The sequence below is a fragment of the Gopherus flavomarginatus genome, chromosome 14 (genome assembly GCF_025201925.1).
Source record: "Gopherus flavomarginatus isolate rGopFla2 chromosome 14, rGopFla2.mat.asm, whole genome shotgun sequence".
Classification (NCBI taxonomy): Eukaryota; Metazoa; Chordata; order Testudines; family Testudinidae; genus Gopherus; species Gopherus flavomarginatus.
Window position 1 is genome coordinate 10,074,929 of NC_066630.1, and position 16,995 is coordinate 10,091,923.

A 16,995-nucleotide genomic window follows, 5' to 3' on the forward strand; every position below is an offset into this window, starting at 1 on the left:
AAAAAGATAAAATTAATTACGAACATGACTTTGCTGCTAAAAAAAAATACATGGCAGTGGATATAAAAAAGGCAGTAAATCATAGCTTGATCGCCTAGCCTCTCGAATCTTGAATTCTAGTTTGTAGCCTTGGAAAACATAGATTAGGATTGGAAAACTGATCTGGATATCATCTAGGTCAGTAATTTCAGATAATGTGTGTTGGCTGTGAAGTCAGGATGATCTAAATATGCCATGAGTTCACTTCTGAAAGTCTAGTATACAGGACTCGTGTAATGTCAACTTAGCAAACAGAATGTGACCTTTACTCTCTGAAATAATTACAAAATGCGGGCCTGGCCTTGCTGTGAAATGGAACATTTTATTCAAGCTGTGCAATTCCAAACACTTTCTTCTCTTCCAGACATTAGACAAGATGTCAAGTCTGTCATCACACGGAAGGTTTTTATTAATTATCTTTTAGAAGCACAGTCCTTCTTGTAAATTTATTTTTTCATGCCAAGAAAATTCTTCCATTGATCTAAATGTCTATCTTAAAATTTTGTTTGCTAAAGGTCTTCACTTTGAAAAGCCCTGGCAAAAAAATAAACCAAGTATAGATCTGTGTTGAAAGCAAAAGAGAATATTGTTTAAAGCAGAACATATTCTAAATTTCAGCAGTATATAGAATTCATAATTGTGTGTGTGCTAAAAAAATAGCTTCATGGATCATTAACTGTTTAAAGAAAGTAGAACTGGCATCTGAATGCTTATAGGTATCTTCTCTCAAAGAGAATATTTTATTTTGCACATAGGAGATTTTTAAACATTGTGAAGGTACACAAATGCTGTTCATACTTACAAATTAAAGGGCATATATGCCCCCAATTCAGCAAACCCATCCTGTTTAGCAAAGCACTTAAGCTGGTTGAGAATTTTTTGGCAACATGTTTTCACCAAAACCATCAAAACCAAAAGTTTTTGCTGAAATACATCAGTTTCAATGAAACTTTCATTGGGAAGGTTTCTTAGGTCCAGGATGGAATTTCTGGTCAAAACAAGAGAGGCACCTACCCCAAAATAGCCAATAGCAGGGTGGTTAGGGCACTCACCTAGAATGACAATTTCAAAACATGGTTTTGTCCCCATACTGAACTAATTAAATGCTGAAATCTCAAGAATTTTTATGAAATGGAATTCTTCCTTTTTGATCCTCCCTTATTAAGCACATGCTAAAATGCTTTTGACTTTAGCCAATGAGCTTCTTGAAGCTAAAAGTACACTATTCTATAACTGAGAAGGGGTCAGTCTTCCATCCTTTTACTGAGAAAAATAGTATCTGCAGCCTTCAATGAATGAACAATTCTGCACTAAACACCATTTGCTCATAACCTAAATCAATTTGGAAGTGAACCATTCCCTGCAAAGCAAACTGCAGGGTTCAATCACACAGCCCCAGAGAGCCCATAGACTGACACACACAACCAACCCTCTCACCTGGTGCAATTTACTTCTTAATAAAATGTGAAGATTGAAGAGGCAATTTTTAATATCCTGACAATTTGTCTATGCAAACTTACTACTGGTCTTTATAAAGAAATGTCACTGGTTCAGCTAGCTCCTATGTAAGTTTGGTCATAAGGTCAGTAGATAAAGCTGTGCTCCCAATGGTGGTATTAGGCCTACTAAACATCTTAATAAAACAGCAAACATATTCTAGAGGTCATGGTTGATCTCAGTGCTTGCACAAGAACCATCGAATGGAAAGCAGAAGGAGATCTCACTTTTTTTTTTTTGTCAGAGAATAACAATTCCATCTTGCAGCAGATTTAGAGGCTCTGAAATGAATGTCCATTCCACATTGGGACAGAGGGATAGGGGGGGAAACTTACCTTTCTAATGTTTTGGTGAACATGGTGGCTAGGGTACTGCCCTGGGACATGGGAGGCCCAGGTTAATGTCTATACTCTGCCAGATTCAGACTGAGCTAGGATGAAAAATTCCACTCTGGATCAGGGTCATCCCAGGCCATGGCTGTAACCGCTCAGTACAAAGTCTCTCAGACCCCAAAATCCTTCCCAGGAAAAGTGCTGTGGAAACCGATACATACTCGTGAAACAACAAAACATCATTTTTCACCAAAACTGCATTTAAGCAAAACTATTCTGACAGTTTTTATACCTCTCCCACAGCAGATATTCATGAGAAACCTGAACTGAAACCCTTTGTACGTGACACCATCTCAGAACAGGACTTCTCCGCCTCTCAGCAATTGATGGAAAGTTAGCCTCTAAAACAAGCTCCCAAATAGAACATAAAATGGGATTTTCAAACCATCAGATCTCTCAGCTTGTTATACAGGAATTCCTTGCAGATCAGCTCAGCCATATCCCAGATTTGGAAGTGATGTTCTCCACCAGTTCAACTGTAATCCTTCTCGAATATTTTCTGTCTGATGTGTAACAGATCAAGTCCCTATTATAAAAACCATAGACCTCAGAATGCCAATTACATCTCACATTGTTCATATGGGTTGAAATTCATCCTCATGCAGAAGATTCACACAAGGCATATCCAAACAGGGGGTAAGTGAGGTATAGTCCGTGCATAGGCTAGGGTGAACTGTATCCAATATCAATACAAAGAAATCTCAGATTATTAGGATTACAATATTCTAAAACTGGAGGTACAAATTCTATCCCTGGTTCCATGCAAGCAATTGTAACACTAAGAAATCACCATTAAACCCTATAAAGTTACAGGAAAAGTTAACATGGAAAAGAGAATCAAGCCTAAGTGACAGTATTGCCATCCTCCAGAGCTCAAAAATCAGGAGTTAGGACCAAAGACATCATGTGATGTTTAGAAAATTATACAATTTTAGGTTTTATTTTCTTTTGCTATTTGTTTTGTTTTAAGGTCTGAGGTACACTCAGCTTGTTTTTTTCAGGATTTCATCTGGAATCATGAGAGCTAGAAACCTGTTGTGTTTTGTTTTTTAAAAATTAAAGCTGAGGTTCCTGCATATATTCTCTCATAATACTATGACCCAGAGGCTGTGGAGTGAGAAAAAAACTCCGAACTGCTAGAGCTGGTAACACTGAGTTAATCTCAAGATGAAAAAATCAGGGAAGAATATGTTGTTACACAAATTGAAATCCTGACTAAAAAGCTACTCCAACTCTAAAGACCCTTTCCTTCCACAGGGGCTTCAAAAATAAGGCCTCAGCATAAGAATGGCCATACTGGGTCAGACTAATGGTCCATCTAGCCCAGTATCCTGTCTTCTGACAGTGGCCAATGCCAGGTGCTTCAGGGGGAATGAACAGAACAGGTCATCACCAAGTGATCCATCCCCTGTTGTCCATTCCCAGCTTCTGGCAAATAGAGGCCTATTAATTTCATTGGGTAACCCTTGGTTCTTGTGTTATGAATAACACTTCCTTATTTACTTTCTCTACACCAATACTGACTTCTATCATGGTTCCTCCCTGAGCTGCCTCTTTTCCAAGCTGAATAGTCACAGTCTTTTTAATTTTTCCTCATACAGAAGCTGTTCCATACCCCTAATAATTTGTGTTGCTCTTCTATTTTCTATTTCGAATATATCTTTTTTGAGAAGGGGTGACCAGAATGGCATGCAGTATTCAAGGTGTGGGCAAACCATGGATTTATATAGTGATATGATTTTTTCTGTTTTATTACATCTCCCTTTCCTGCAGAAATATTTAGTAAGAGGGTTTATTATTGGAGAAAAATAATGTGGGTATAATAGCAGTAAGTAGCATGGCCTGACAGCATTCTACAGAAGGACGGTGAATCCTGGCCCCACTGACGTCAGTGGGAGTCTTTCCATTGCCTTCAGGATTTCACCCATAGCATTTTGGATCAGGGAAACAGTTGCATTAAATTGTCACAGATGGTTACTATAATAGAACCAGGGAAATATTCTTATGAATTAAGGGTCTCATTCTGAATCAGACTGGACAATGGGATTTTTGACATGACTTCAAGTAGCAGATCCTCAAATAATTGTTTCACCTATCCATATATAGGCTACTTGACAGACATTTTTGTATGTCCTCTGAATGTTTTTACAGCAACTGACAGAGAAGGAAATGATCTAAAAGGTTGCAGCATCCACCTTGAAATTGGTGTCATTAACAAAGGTATTATAAGACTGTAAAACTATGCACTGATTTATACTTCATTATCACAGCACCACCAAACTTGCCTATGTAGGCTAAAAGAAATGCAATGCTGTTTTTCGGAATTCTATCCTATTGGTGGATTGTGTGTGGTATGTTTTTCTTTTTCTTCTTTTTCAAATATGGGGGGAGAAGGGGAGTGAGTGAGTCTGTGAGAAAGAGAAAAAATAGGAGTTAACCTCTTTTTTTTTTAATCATGAGATGGTTCAGAAAAGTCTATTCACAACCTCTACAGCTCTACCTCTGAATCTGATAGCGAATTCAAGTCATTTTTGTAAGAAATGCTATTAAGATTTGGCAATAAGATTCTTCAAGGATGATAAATATCCTTTTAAAGGGCCTGCACATCCATTTACTGAATACTTCTGTCCTAAAAATGAAAATCACACTTGGAGTACTGAAGGGTGGGTTATGAAAATGCAAATTAGAGTGACTTTATTGGCTCAAATGAATTCAACTCTCTTGTCACGAAGAAGTATGACTGTGGTAGACTTCCATTAACTGGAATCAGAATATTACAAAGTCTTTAGGGGGACTATCTAACAAAGAACTTTAAAAAGGAAAGGCTCATAAAAGGAGGAGTGTTTATTACGAGAGCTGTATCACACATTGAATAAAACATGTATCTTCCCCAATATGGGAAATCTTGTTCATTTGATCATTTAAGAAGTGATTTACTGGTAAGCGTTTTTGAACAGGCAAGTGCTTTGCTTCTCAAGTTTAAGTAAATATGACTGTTAAGCCAGCATCAGAACCAGACTTTTCACATGGACCCTATATCCATGAAAGTCCCAATAGGACACTGGAGTCCATGCTAGCAGATTGCTTATAACAAGACTGGAATTTTAGGTCAAAATTTACAAAATTAGGGGCCTAAGCATAGGCTCCTAAATAAATGGACTGATCTTCAGAAGACTTAGTAGTCCATCGATCCGATGACGACAAATCTTCAAAAGTGCTGGGCACCTAAAAGCTGCCACTGAAGTCAACTGTTCAGCAGGCTGGTATAACTGAGGTCTTAGTTTGATACACAGGTATAGTTAAGAAACTCTGACCTAAGGCTTGAGTGTAAGTTTTGCTACAACATTGCCAAGCAGTTTTTGCAAAAAAATCAGGATTAACCTTTTGCTCAAACCCTTACATCCATACCAAAATTATCACACATATTAATTAAATATCCTTAGGGGCTAGTAACAAAGGGCAGGATTCTGGATACTCGTGATGAGTAGTACTTTTCTCCATAAGTAGTCCCATTAAAATAAATCAACTGCTACTAGTAATAATACCTAGCTTTTATATAGTGCTTTTCATCAGTACAGCTCAAACCACTTTAAAAGGAGGTCAGTCAATAGCATTATCATCATTTTACAGATGGATCTGGTAAAGTGCCCTCATCATCAGTGAATGAGTCTACTCTGAGCAAAATACTACTCAATGTGTGGAGTCTGGCCCCAAATAATTTTATTTGTATTATGAAAGGTGGTAACACATTCTGTGACAAACCCATACACCAGCAGAATGAGATTGCAATTGGTTAGCCTATATAGAGAAAGTTGCACAATAAATATAGTTTACAGGCAACAGAATAATGCAAATGAGGCATTCTGTAGCACTACTGCACCAGCGCAAGAGGCATAAATAAGACACACTGAAAGTCAAACTTTCCTTCTTATTAAATTGCAGTGTATGGAACTAGCCAAACCTAAACCATATTGCAACAATAGCCTGTTTCAAGGTCTGTTTATATTGAACATTTTAGTTATTTATCATCTAATGAACCAGACAGTTTCATACTGTTTTCCAGTAGTTATGGCTCCATGAGAAACACTTGGATGAGTGAAAATTTTAATCTCTATAAAAAAAATTTAAGAAATTCTTAAACATAGTTATGCCACTTCATAATTACTTTTCCCCATGCAAGTGGATATTCCATACAGAAAAATATTGATGTGGCAGAACCTATTATAGAAAAAAAAATTAAAGTCATATTTCCTGCACCAGATAGCACTTTCAGATGAAATTTTTTGCAACTATACTGAATATGATATATGTATAATTTCCCAACAACAACATGATCGTTATCAAAAAGGTATAACCTTCCATTTCTTGCTTTCTTTACATTCCACAATGTTACAACACACAGCAATTATAACTAGATCACAAAACTTAGCTTGGTATAACATTGTACATCTGTCTTTCAAGTATACTGCACCGGGAAGCTAAAACCAAAACAAACTTGCTAAAATATACTTTAAAAAGATCACACATGGATTCATTTGCTATGGTAAAGACAAGAGCAGTATTGTGAGCCCCAAGCATTCAAAAAAAATCAGGAGTTAAGCCCCCAAAATATTTCATAAAGAATATTTCACAAGGCCCAATCCAAAACCTATTGAAACCCCCAGGGTAGATTCCATTCAATGAGGCTCATGAACTCTGTAGAATAATAAATATAGCTCATAATCTTCATCATAGGTATCTGTGTTAATTTGAGCTTTGTTATAATAATTAGATTATCTTGCCACAAATTATTCCCAGTGGAATTAATATAGTATCTTATGGCGGGGGGGGGGGGGCGGGAATGTGACTTGCAATGATATCTGGTGGCAAAAATAACCTGTTCTAGTACAGGCATAAAAAGTGTTTAATGGTTTAATATTCAGTTTCATAATTTCACTAAATACAAAAAGCTGGGGTTCAACCAAAAGATTAGCCATCAGATGAAAGACAGTGAGAAAGTTTACTATTCAAACAAAAGAACCACCTTTTTTTTTAGTTTTACAAGTGCAATCAAAACACTTCTGTGAACTACTAGAACTCAAAATTTTTCATTTCATGCCTATTGACAGGCCATTGGTTAACAAGTGACCTAGATCAACTAGGTTCTTTTTTGCCATTGAAAGTATATAAATAAATAACATTTTGTACATTGACGCCAATGCAAACACATTATTAATGTTCTATAATATTATACATTAACTACTGTACCAGGTATAATTGAAGTGGCAGTTCTCTTAATTACATAATTAGTGACACATTTTGTTCTGAACTCTCACTGGCTTTAGTGAGAGTCACATGTCCTTGTGTCAGGGAAGAATTTGGCCCCTCGTGCATAATTTTAATTATACTTCCATAACTTGAGTCAATTAGAAGGCATTTTTAAATTGTATGATTAGACTTCTGGAGCATGCCATCATCTGTGAAGAGACAGGGCATAAACCTACTCTCACTTAAATTGGTGGGACTTTTCTTATTGGCTTCATCGGGAGTAAGACTACAGTGTGTTCTTTTAATCTGCAGCAACAATCTTTTTATTGTCTTGGTCCAGTTTATGTGCTCATGATCAGTGCAGCTGCTTTATATATAATTCTTTAGCAAGGGCATGGTAAACCTTTTGTCTGAAGAAATTACTCTCATATGAGGTGGACTGTGAAAAGCTTTGTTCTCTTTATCATCACCAAGAGATAAAGAAATGGATGAATGCACTAGCTATTGGAGGCTTGTTGGTCAAGGTAAGGGCATGAATCATATTTCAGCAAGCTAGCTTAGACTTGGAAGTTTCTCATACTAACTCAGTGGGAACTACAATGTACCATGCCCTTTATAGAGGAAGGGGAACTGAACTCTAAAATTAACGAAGTATTGCTGAAAATATGTATCAGGGACCTCACAGTTCATGCCGACCTTAACTCACAAGATAGTGGGCAACCTCACTGTTAGCATGCAGATGGTACCCTTTCCAAACACTAGTTAACAGGAGCCTCTATTTGGGAATAATCTATTGAGGTAACTGGGATTAGAGCCAGCTATGCTAGACAGTACAATATACTTGGACACATTATCTAGCTGCTGATCAACTCACAAAACATACCAGCTAAGTCATAGAAGGGAAAAGGAAAGTAGATTTATTGTTACTTGTCTGCTCACCTTTATTTGAGGGACATATTTTTACAATTTCTTCTATAAAACATGTGAAATCAACTCGCCATGCTGGCCTGCATAATTACTTTGCAGTCATGATAAATTAATTGCAGTCCTTTTATGCTCCCTCTTTCTGTGTGTGTCTATCAAAAGAAGTAACTACTGACCTCACTGAACCCAGATGGATGATCAAGAACTACTTAAAGTTATCTTATTTTTCACTAAAACTATGATAATCCGTCAACTCTGAAATAACCAGGGTAGAAAAACCAGATGCTTAAAGAGAATGGGGTGTGGGGTGGGGTGGGGAATTGCATTTCCTTAATTTGTAGAATCAGTATCTGGTAGATTCAGAAGACTCATGGTATAATTTATATTAGTCAAAAATCCAATTCCAAACTGTTTATAATGAAAAATGTTTAAATAAATAATTTTAATATTGGTCAATACTGGGCCTTTAAAAAAAAAAAAAAAGTTTTTCCATTCACAAAAGTTTGGTATCTTTAACTTATTATAAGTACCCTCAGTTGGTAATCAGCATATCTCCAATGACTTCAACAGACCTAGGCTGATTTATATACCAGCTGAAAAATCTGCCCCTAAATAAATACACCTTATCACAGTTCATGGAACTAACCAGGCCTTGCACATGTATTCATAATGCACAGTCCTTTTCAGATGTTAGGCTTCATCAAGAAATTTGACCTTTTTGGAAAAAAGACAAGAGAGAACAACTGAAAAAGCTAAATTATTTTTGCCAGTTCTTCTGTCTCTTGAAAAATTGTGTCCTGGGGGAAAGACAGCAAGTAACAGAACATTTCTGTGCACATCACAACATAGCAAACTCTCTAAAGCTTACAGGCTTCCTCTGTTAACAGTGACATTACATCAAGAATGACCTTTACAAAGAAATAAAACCCATTAGTTCTAGGAACACGATAACTATTAAAGATCAACACTTAGGAGCAGAAAAAAAACCTATATCTGGTAAATTAATTAGAACACAAATTATATGAAACCAAGACCTTGGTCTATGACCTCTCTCCTATAATTACTTGCCTTTTAAAAGCTGAATGAAATCTTTTATGTATGAAGATGCTACTATTGACCCTAAATATATTAGGAGTCAGAAAGAAAATTTTCATACATTGAGAACGGGATTTGACTGAATATTTGAACATGCTTTAGTGACATCTTATTGAAATCACTATTTGTTTTCACTCATTAGCAATAGATACAGTCAGTGAACCTTAAAATTAGTCGGAAAATACTTTGAGGGTGTTTTCTTTTTAAAATAGAATATTACCACATGTGCACACACCAAAAATTCAGGGAAATGCAAGTTTGAACACTCTTATGAATGTGCCAGTTTTTTAATATGATCAAATAAGGCCCCAGTGCTGCAGGACGTGTGTACTCACATGAACATCAGGATTTGATGATGAGGGCCTGAATTCCAGGCTAGTCTGTCCATTGACTACCATGGGTTTTGACTCAGAAATTAAAGGCCTATTTCCTTGTGTTCTGCAGTATAATCACACTTCCCCCCAGGCAAACAGTGACTATATTCTTTCCTTAAAATTTGTTCACTGTCATTTAAAACACCTTTTTATTATTATTATTTTTATTTGTGCGGGGGTAGAAATAAAGGAGGGAACAACCACTGCCTGAAATGTCAACTGACACACATCAGCTGTAGGAAAATCTGAGCCCTAGCGAGCTGATGCTTTGATTTTAAACATTTTATTCCCTGGCCAACTGAGGACTCAGGCAAGAGTTACTAATACATCAGGGGGCAGGCAGATCCTCAGGTTTAAATTGTCATTGCATCATTAATTTACACCAGTCAAGGATGTGTCCCAACAAGCTTAATGTTTGCATAGAAGAGGGTAGTATTAAGCTAACAGAACACCTTAGCCCTTTTAATCCTGGCAGTTAACCAATACTTAGGGTCTTGTGGTTCATTTCTGTTAAGTGGAGAAACAGATGATGGAATCAGGCTTTTCTTTGACATAATACTGAATCTACCCACATTCCTGGTTACCTTAAAACAGTAGGAATTCAACAAATAATAGGCAGCTTCTCTGTTCTTAGTTCCAAGTCTCTTTCCTGGCAGCACTCTGCCCAAAAAGCTCTCTCGCTCTCTCTTGATAGGTTCTCTCTCAGGGCAATGCCTTGTGTCCTTTTCTGGCCCTCTCCATCTGTTCCTGGCTGCTTTGGCTCAGGCACACATATAGCTCCATCAAATAACAATCAATTAACCCCTTCTATCCACTAGCTCAGTTTTTGACCGGCCTTGCATGTGGGTTGTGTTTTGTGTGGTGGCTCCTATTATTTCAGTTATCTTACTCCAAAAAGTAGCTTAACTCCTTCTTATGCTTTGCCCACACTTAAGTTAGGTCGACATAGCTACAGTACTCAGGGGAGGGAAAAATGCACAACTTTGAGTGTCATAGCTATGTCTACCTAACCTCTGGTGTAGATGCAGCTAGATCAAAGACAGAGTGTGTTTCATTGACCTAGCTACGGAGGGAGGTGGAGTTCCTACAGAGATGGAAGACCCCCTTCTGTCACTATGGCACTGTAGCATATACATGACCTTACATGTATCCTAAATAAATGCCCTTCAGCTTTGAAAAGGTTTAGCTCAACCCCAATCACCACAATAAATTTCTTTTGGCTTAAATTAAAAGGCAGCAAAATTTTGTGGAACTTGAAAAATTGTTGTGAACCCCCATATTTAAAAACACTATACTATCCACAGAAGTTTTCTGGAATGTGTCAGATTCCATCGTCCTTCATATTTATTGAGTTTGCTTTATTTTTTTTTTAGAAAAAAAGATGACCCCAAAAGCTGTGATCAAAACTGAAGATGTGGACAGCAGCAAAACCTATGGTTTGGATCTGGGTTTGCAGCCTGAACCTGTATCTAATATGGGTCTGAACGCTCGGAACGATTGAGAGAGTTCAGATTCAGATCTGGATTTCAGACTCCCACTTTGAAAGCACTTGTAAGCAAGCTTCTGTCCTGCCCATTACAAAGAAACAACGCTCAGATCAGATTCACTATTGAGGTTTTGTTTGGGGCCTCTCTTTAATCAGAAACAAGGACAACAATTTTCCAAGAAATTTTCACCCATGGAAGACTGACTCTGTGTTTACTTTACCTGACCTCAGTGAGAAGGGACAGTCTTCTTTTGGAATTCCTCCTGTTGGGTTTATATTTGTTCATGGGATGTCCTAACACACATTAAAAATAGTGATGATAATTTCATTTGTTTGTTGTGTTCAGTTTTTTAATGAGTTTGGTACATTCTGAATCACAAGACCAAGTAAATCTGCTCAACTTACTTGGACTTGTTCTATAAGAGGTTTTTTTTTATGTTCGAGTATCCAATCATTTAAAGGCACTTTTCCTTGTACATAGTAATTTAAAATTACTGGACCACTTCATTTTTTTCATAAGCGCTTGAGTCTGGAAGTGATTGGGGTTCTGTGCTTGCACAGTGTAAAGCAATTTAAAACTATTCGAGTGCTTCAATTTTTATAGGAGCTTCTATCCGAAAATGATTGGGGTTCTGATTATGTGCAGCATTGCACAATTTTAAAAAGTGTGCCCCTCTCCAAAAATTGTTTTTCTAATCAATGTTTCATGGTTGGGATGAATTCTGGAATAATGTAATATATAACATAAGGCCAGATAAATTATACAAGCATTTTAAATTTAAACAAACTTTCATCTCCTAAATAAGAATTTCAGTTTTGAAGGGTGAAGCCCTCTCATAAGCATGAAGCATTACACTTTGAAATAAATCAGCATTATGCAAAATTAGAACATCAGTTTTAATTTTTAAATGTTAGAACAGACCCTTCCTAAAATCAAGTTTCCATGTCTACTATTTACTGTAAAGTACCAGCAGTTCAGAAGCTGAACTTTTTTCTGCTGAAGACAAACGTGTGTGGAGGGAACAATGTTGTTGTTTTAGTAGAGAATGGTTTGAATCCCACAATAATTGAGCCTATAGGCTTATTCATATGCTTAGTGTTAAGTATATGCTGAAGTGCTTTTAGGATTAGGGCAAGAGTGCCCAGCACCTTGCAGGTTCTAGCTCAACAATGTTAATTAGTATGTTGAATATATAATTCAGGATAAACTTTGTTATTGTAAAGTTTAGAGTTTCAAAATATGGTTAAGTGAGCTTTGTGCTGAAAGTACAGTGTAGCAACTCAATGCTTTACTGATGGATCTCACACATTAAATGGCCAAGAATATTCATGCTCTTCTTAAACCACTCCCCCTAGGAGGGAAGGGAAAATTGAGGACAGGCAGTTGGTGGATAAAAATGGGGGAAATTATCCATGAACCACTAGTGGTCTCAGAAGCACTTACTGGTGTTTGGGACAGAGACGGGTAGTCAAAATGGTGACAGCTCCTCTATCTTATTTCCAGTTGCTACATTCCATTATAAGGCTGCCAAAGATACATAAATACTCTACTAAATCTATTGTTTTTCCAGGTACACAGTTGCTGCAGAAGCCACAAGAATGTTATACAAGCAAGTGTCTATAAAATAAACTTTGTATTAAAATGTGGTCCACAATCTTTAGGACTAAGCATGGCACCCTAAAAAGAAAAATGAATAATGGCTAAACCTTCATTCTTCCCAAGTGTTTGAAGATATTTCTTTTCTCTTTGCTATTAGAATGAGCCATACTGAAAACAAATTCAATTAAACCAAAACAGTAAAGTAATTCAGTGTCATCATGTACAGTGAATTGAAATGATAGTGGCTAGTCCTGAAGGATATTTTACTGGCCTGGTCTGCCAATCAAGACCTTTGAATTCTGTCTCTCTAATTTCAATTAGTAAGTAAATACTGAAAAGAATGAGGAGTCCTTGTGGCACCTTAGAGACTAACAAATTTATTTGGGCATAAGCTTTCATGGGCTAAAACCCACTTCATCAGACATATGCCTGTAAATACTGACATCTTGAATTGCACTGTATAGAGCTACTTTTTATCCAGAGTTAATCTTGTTCACTGCATCTATTCCCTTGGCTGAGACTTCAGAGTTCCCAGTTCCTGTAAATCCTTGGTATTACATCTTTTGATTCAGAAACAAAAATACTAACATATCTTATCATTCAGAAACACGTGTCTTGGGTTCAGGAAGGACTGTGTTCTCCCCTCTCCCCATAGTCATCTGCTGTGCTCGCTGCATACAATTAAATTGCAAAGCATCACTGAACTCATATGAAATATTTTGCTTAAGCAAAACCTCAAATTATTGTAATTAAAGAAGCTGTGAAGAACCCCAATTAGACTGAGTGTCCAACAAATATTAATCAGTAAAGTAATATTCTATTATTAAAGAATAGCTATTCACAGTAGGTGCTCCTCTTACAAGAAACAAGATTAGAAATCAAGCCAAAAGCAAACCAGAATGCACAGTGAAAGAGGCTATTTCGTGCCTAATTTTAACTAATCAGTGCTTCTGCCCGGGTGGTATTTTGTGTTTTGTTTTTCTCTTTCCTCTCCTTCCCCCCATGCCCGCCCCCCACTGCTCCCCCATAGCAACAGGAGTTATAGTGGTGAAAAAGTGACATTTTATAGAGCATAGGTCTGAGAACCAGACCTCAGGATGAAATGCTGTCTCCACTGAAAGGCAATAGCAACACTCTCATTGACATCAACAGGCCAGGATTTCTCCCCTAGGTTCTCTTCCCAGCTATATAACTGACTCACTGCAGTGGGCACCACGAGCAAACCACTTAGCCTCTCTTCAGTTTAATCATCTGTAAAATGAAGGCAATAATACTAATGAACCTCAGAGAGGCTGTACAGCTTAATTAATCCAGTGTTTATAGCATGCTTTGAGATCCTTGAATGAAAGGGGCTATAGAATGCAAACAACTCTTCTAAGAGAGTTGATGAAGAACCCAGTCCTGCACCCTGACATGAACTAGGGCTTGTTGAGCACACAACGGTACCGGGTTGTGTCCAAAAAAAGGTGCACAAGCAGCCATACAATTATGAACATGCTGCACCTCTTTTCAGCCTTTTTTCTACTTGTAGCTGTCGCCTACCCTGCCCTGTATGCCTGTTTAAAAACAATGACAGTAGGCTCATAATGAATCTCATCTTAGCTTCCTGAAACCAACCCCACGGCAGCTTTCTTCCTCTAATTTACATCCATCTTTCTCTGCCACAAGAAAATACTGTTGTGTATGAGCATGAGGCACAACACCTTTTCCTTTTACAGTATAAAGGAATAAATGTCAGGGGTTTAAAGTAGGAAATATTCCTGTCTTTCAGTCAAGTACAGCATGGCTGCCAGAAACTAAGTGATTTACAAGCCACCTTGGCATACATTTGAAACACTTGGAGATTACAAGTTTACTTCTTCAGAGAAGGCTCTCTAATAGAATAGCTTATAGGGAATGAACTAAGATATCTTAAAAGCAGGTCTATAGACCAGTTAATCACAAATCTGTCCCTTCTCCTTAACAGTTATCTTGTACAGATTTTAAGATGAAGCAGTAAATTGTGCTAATCCAGTTCTCTACTGCTGTCCAAAAAGAATTATTTTTGTTAACGGCACAGTAAATCAAAGACTTGTTAGCTGAGTTGTACAGAAAGTGAGTTTCAAAAACGAAAGCTATAATTTGTCAGGTATCCAAAACTCTTATGGGAACCAGCAGTGCATCTATTACATGTTTGTTAAAATGTATTACTGTCACATTTGCGTTGCTTACGACAGATTTTTAAGCAAGGGGAGAAAGAGATGTGTAAATCAAAAGTAAAAAAAATAAATAAATTGACTGACTGAAGAAAGGAAAGTTTTATATAATTTCCTAGATATGCAATTCAAACAAAGGTAAAGGCAGATACTTTCGAAGTACAATGGTATTTTAACTTATAAAGTGATATTTACAATTACAACCTAACCAAGTTCCAGCTCTCCAAAGTCCAGCATGAGCACGTAGAAAGCTCTGTAAGTAAATCAAACACATTGTCAAACAACTGTACTCAGTTTAACATGTGTTATCATTAGTTCTTATTCATATTGTGGTAGCACAAATGCCCCCAATTAGGGATCAAGGTCCCTTGTACTAAATACATTATATAATTTAAAAAAAAAAGTCGTCAACAGATTCTAAGGATGTTACACACTCAACTCCCTTTAACTTTCAGTGGGAGCAAGTTGGGTACTTAACTCCTTCAAGTATCAGAGGGGTAGCCGTGTTACTTTGGATCTGTAAAAGCAGCAAAGAATCCTGTGGCATCTTATAGACTAACAGACATTTTGGAGCATGAGCTTTCGTGGGTGAATACCCACTTCCTCAGATGCATGTAGTGGAAATTTCCAGGGGCAGGTATATATATGCAGACAAGCTAGAGATAATGAGGTTAGTTCAATCAGGGAGGATGAGGCCCTGTTCTAGCAGTTGAGATGTGAAAACCAAGGGAGGAAAAACTGGTTTTGTAGTTGGCAAGCCATTCACAGTCTTTGTTTAATCCTGAGCTGCTGGTGTCAAATTTGCAGATGAACTGAAGCTCAGCAGTTTCTCTTTGAAGTCTGGTCCTGAGTTTTTTTTGCTGCAAGATGGCCACCTTAAGATCTGCTATAGTGTGGCCAGGGAGGTTGAAGTGTTCTCCTACAGGTTTTTGTATATTGCCATTCCTAATATCTGATTTATGTCCATTTATCTTTTTCCGTAGCGACTGTCCAGGTTGGCTGATGTACATAGCAGAGGGGCACTGCTGGCATATATTACATTGGTGGACGTGCAGGTGAATGAACCGGTGATGGTATGGCTGATCTGATTAGGTCCTGTGATGGTGTCGCTGGTGTAGATATGTGAGCAGAGTTGGCATCGAGGTTTGTTGCATGGATTAGTTCCTGAGCTAGAGTTACTATGGTGCGGTGTGCAGTTACTGGTGAGAATATGTTTCAGGTTGGCAGGTTGCCTGTGGGCGAGGACTGACCTGCCACCCAAGGCCTGTGAAAGTGTGGGATCGTTGTCCAGGATGGGTTGTAGATCCCTGATGATGCGTTGGAGGGGTTTTAGCTGGGGACTGAATGTGATGGCCAGTGGAGTCCTGTTGGTTTCTTTCTTAGGTTTGTCTTCCAGTAGGAAGCTTCTGGGTACACATCTGGATCTGTTGATCTGTTTCCTTATTTCCTCATGTGGGTATTGTAGTTTTGAGAATGCTTGGTGGAGATTTTGTAGGTGTTGGTCTCTGTCTGAGGGGTTAGAGCAGATGCGATTGTACCTCAGTGCTTGGCTGTAGACAATGGATCATGTGATGTGCCTGAGATGGAAGCTGGAGGCATGAAGGTAGGCACAGCGGTCGGTAGGTTTTCGGTATAAGGTGGTGTTAATGTGACCATCACTTATTTGTACCGTGATGTCCAGGAAGTGGACCTCCCATGTAGATTGGTCCAGGCTGAGGTTGATGGTGGGGTGGAAGCTGTTGAAATCATGGTGGAATTTTTCTAGAGTCTCCTTCCCATGGGTCCAGATGACGAAGATGTCATCAATGTAGCGTAGATAGAGGAGGGGAGTGAGTGGACGAGAGCTGAGGAAGCGTTGTTCCAGGTCGGCCATAAAAATATTGGCATATTATGGGGCCATGCGGGTGCCCATAGCGGTGCCACTGATCTGGAGATATATATTGTCATCAAATTTGAAATAGTTGTATGTGAGGATAAAGGCACAGAGCTCAGCAGCCAGTTGTGCTGTGGCATCATCAGGGATACTGTTCCTGACTGCTTGTATTCCATCTGTGTGTGGGATGTTCGTGTAGAGATCCTCTACGTCCATGGTGGCTAGGATGATGTTTTCTGGAAGGTCACCAATGCATTGTAGTTTCCTCAGGAA

At 38.0% G+C, this 16,995-nt stretch overlaps 1 protein-coding gene across 1 annotated transcript in view; it reads right to left on the minus strand.

Annotated features, from left to right (window-relative positions):
* Positions 1 to 16,995, minus strand: part of LOC127034477 (cadherin-13-like) — a 433,731-nt gene that overhangs the window by 300,201 nt on the left and 116,535 nt on the right. The gene's annotated exons all lie outside the window — the stretch shown is intronic.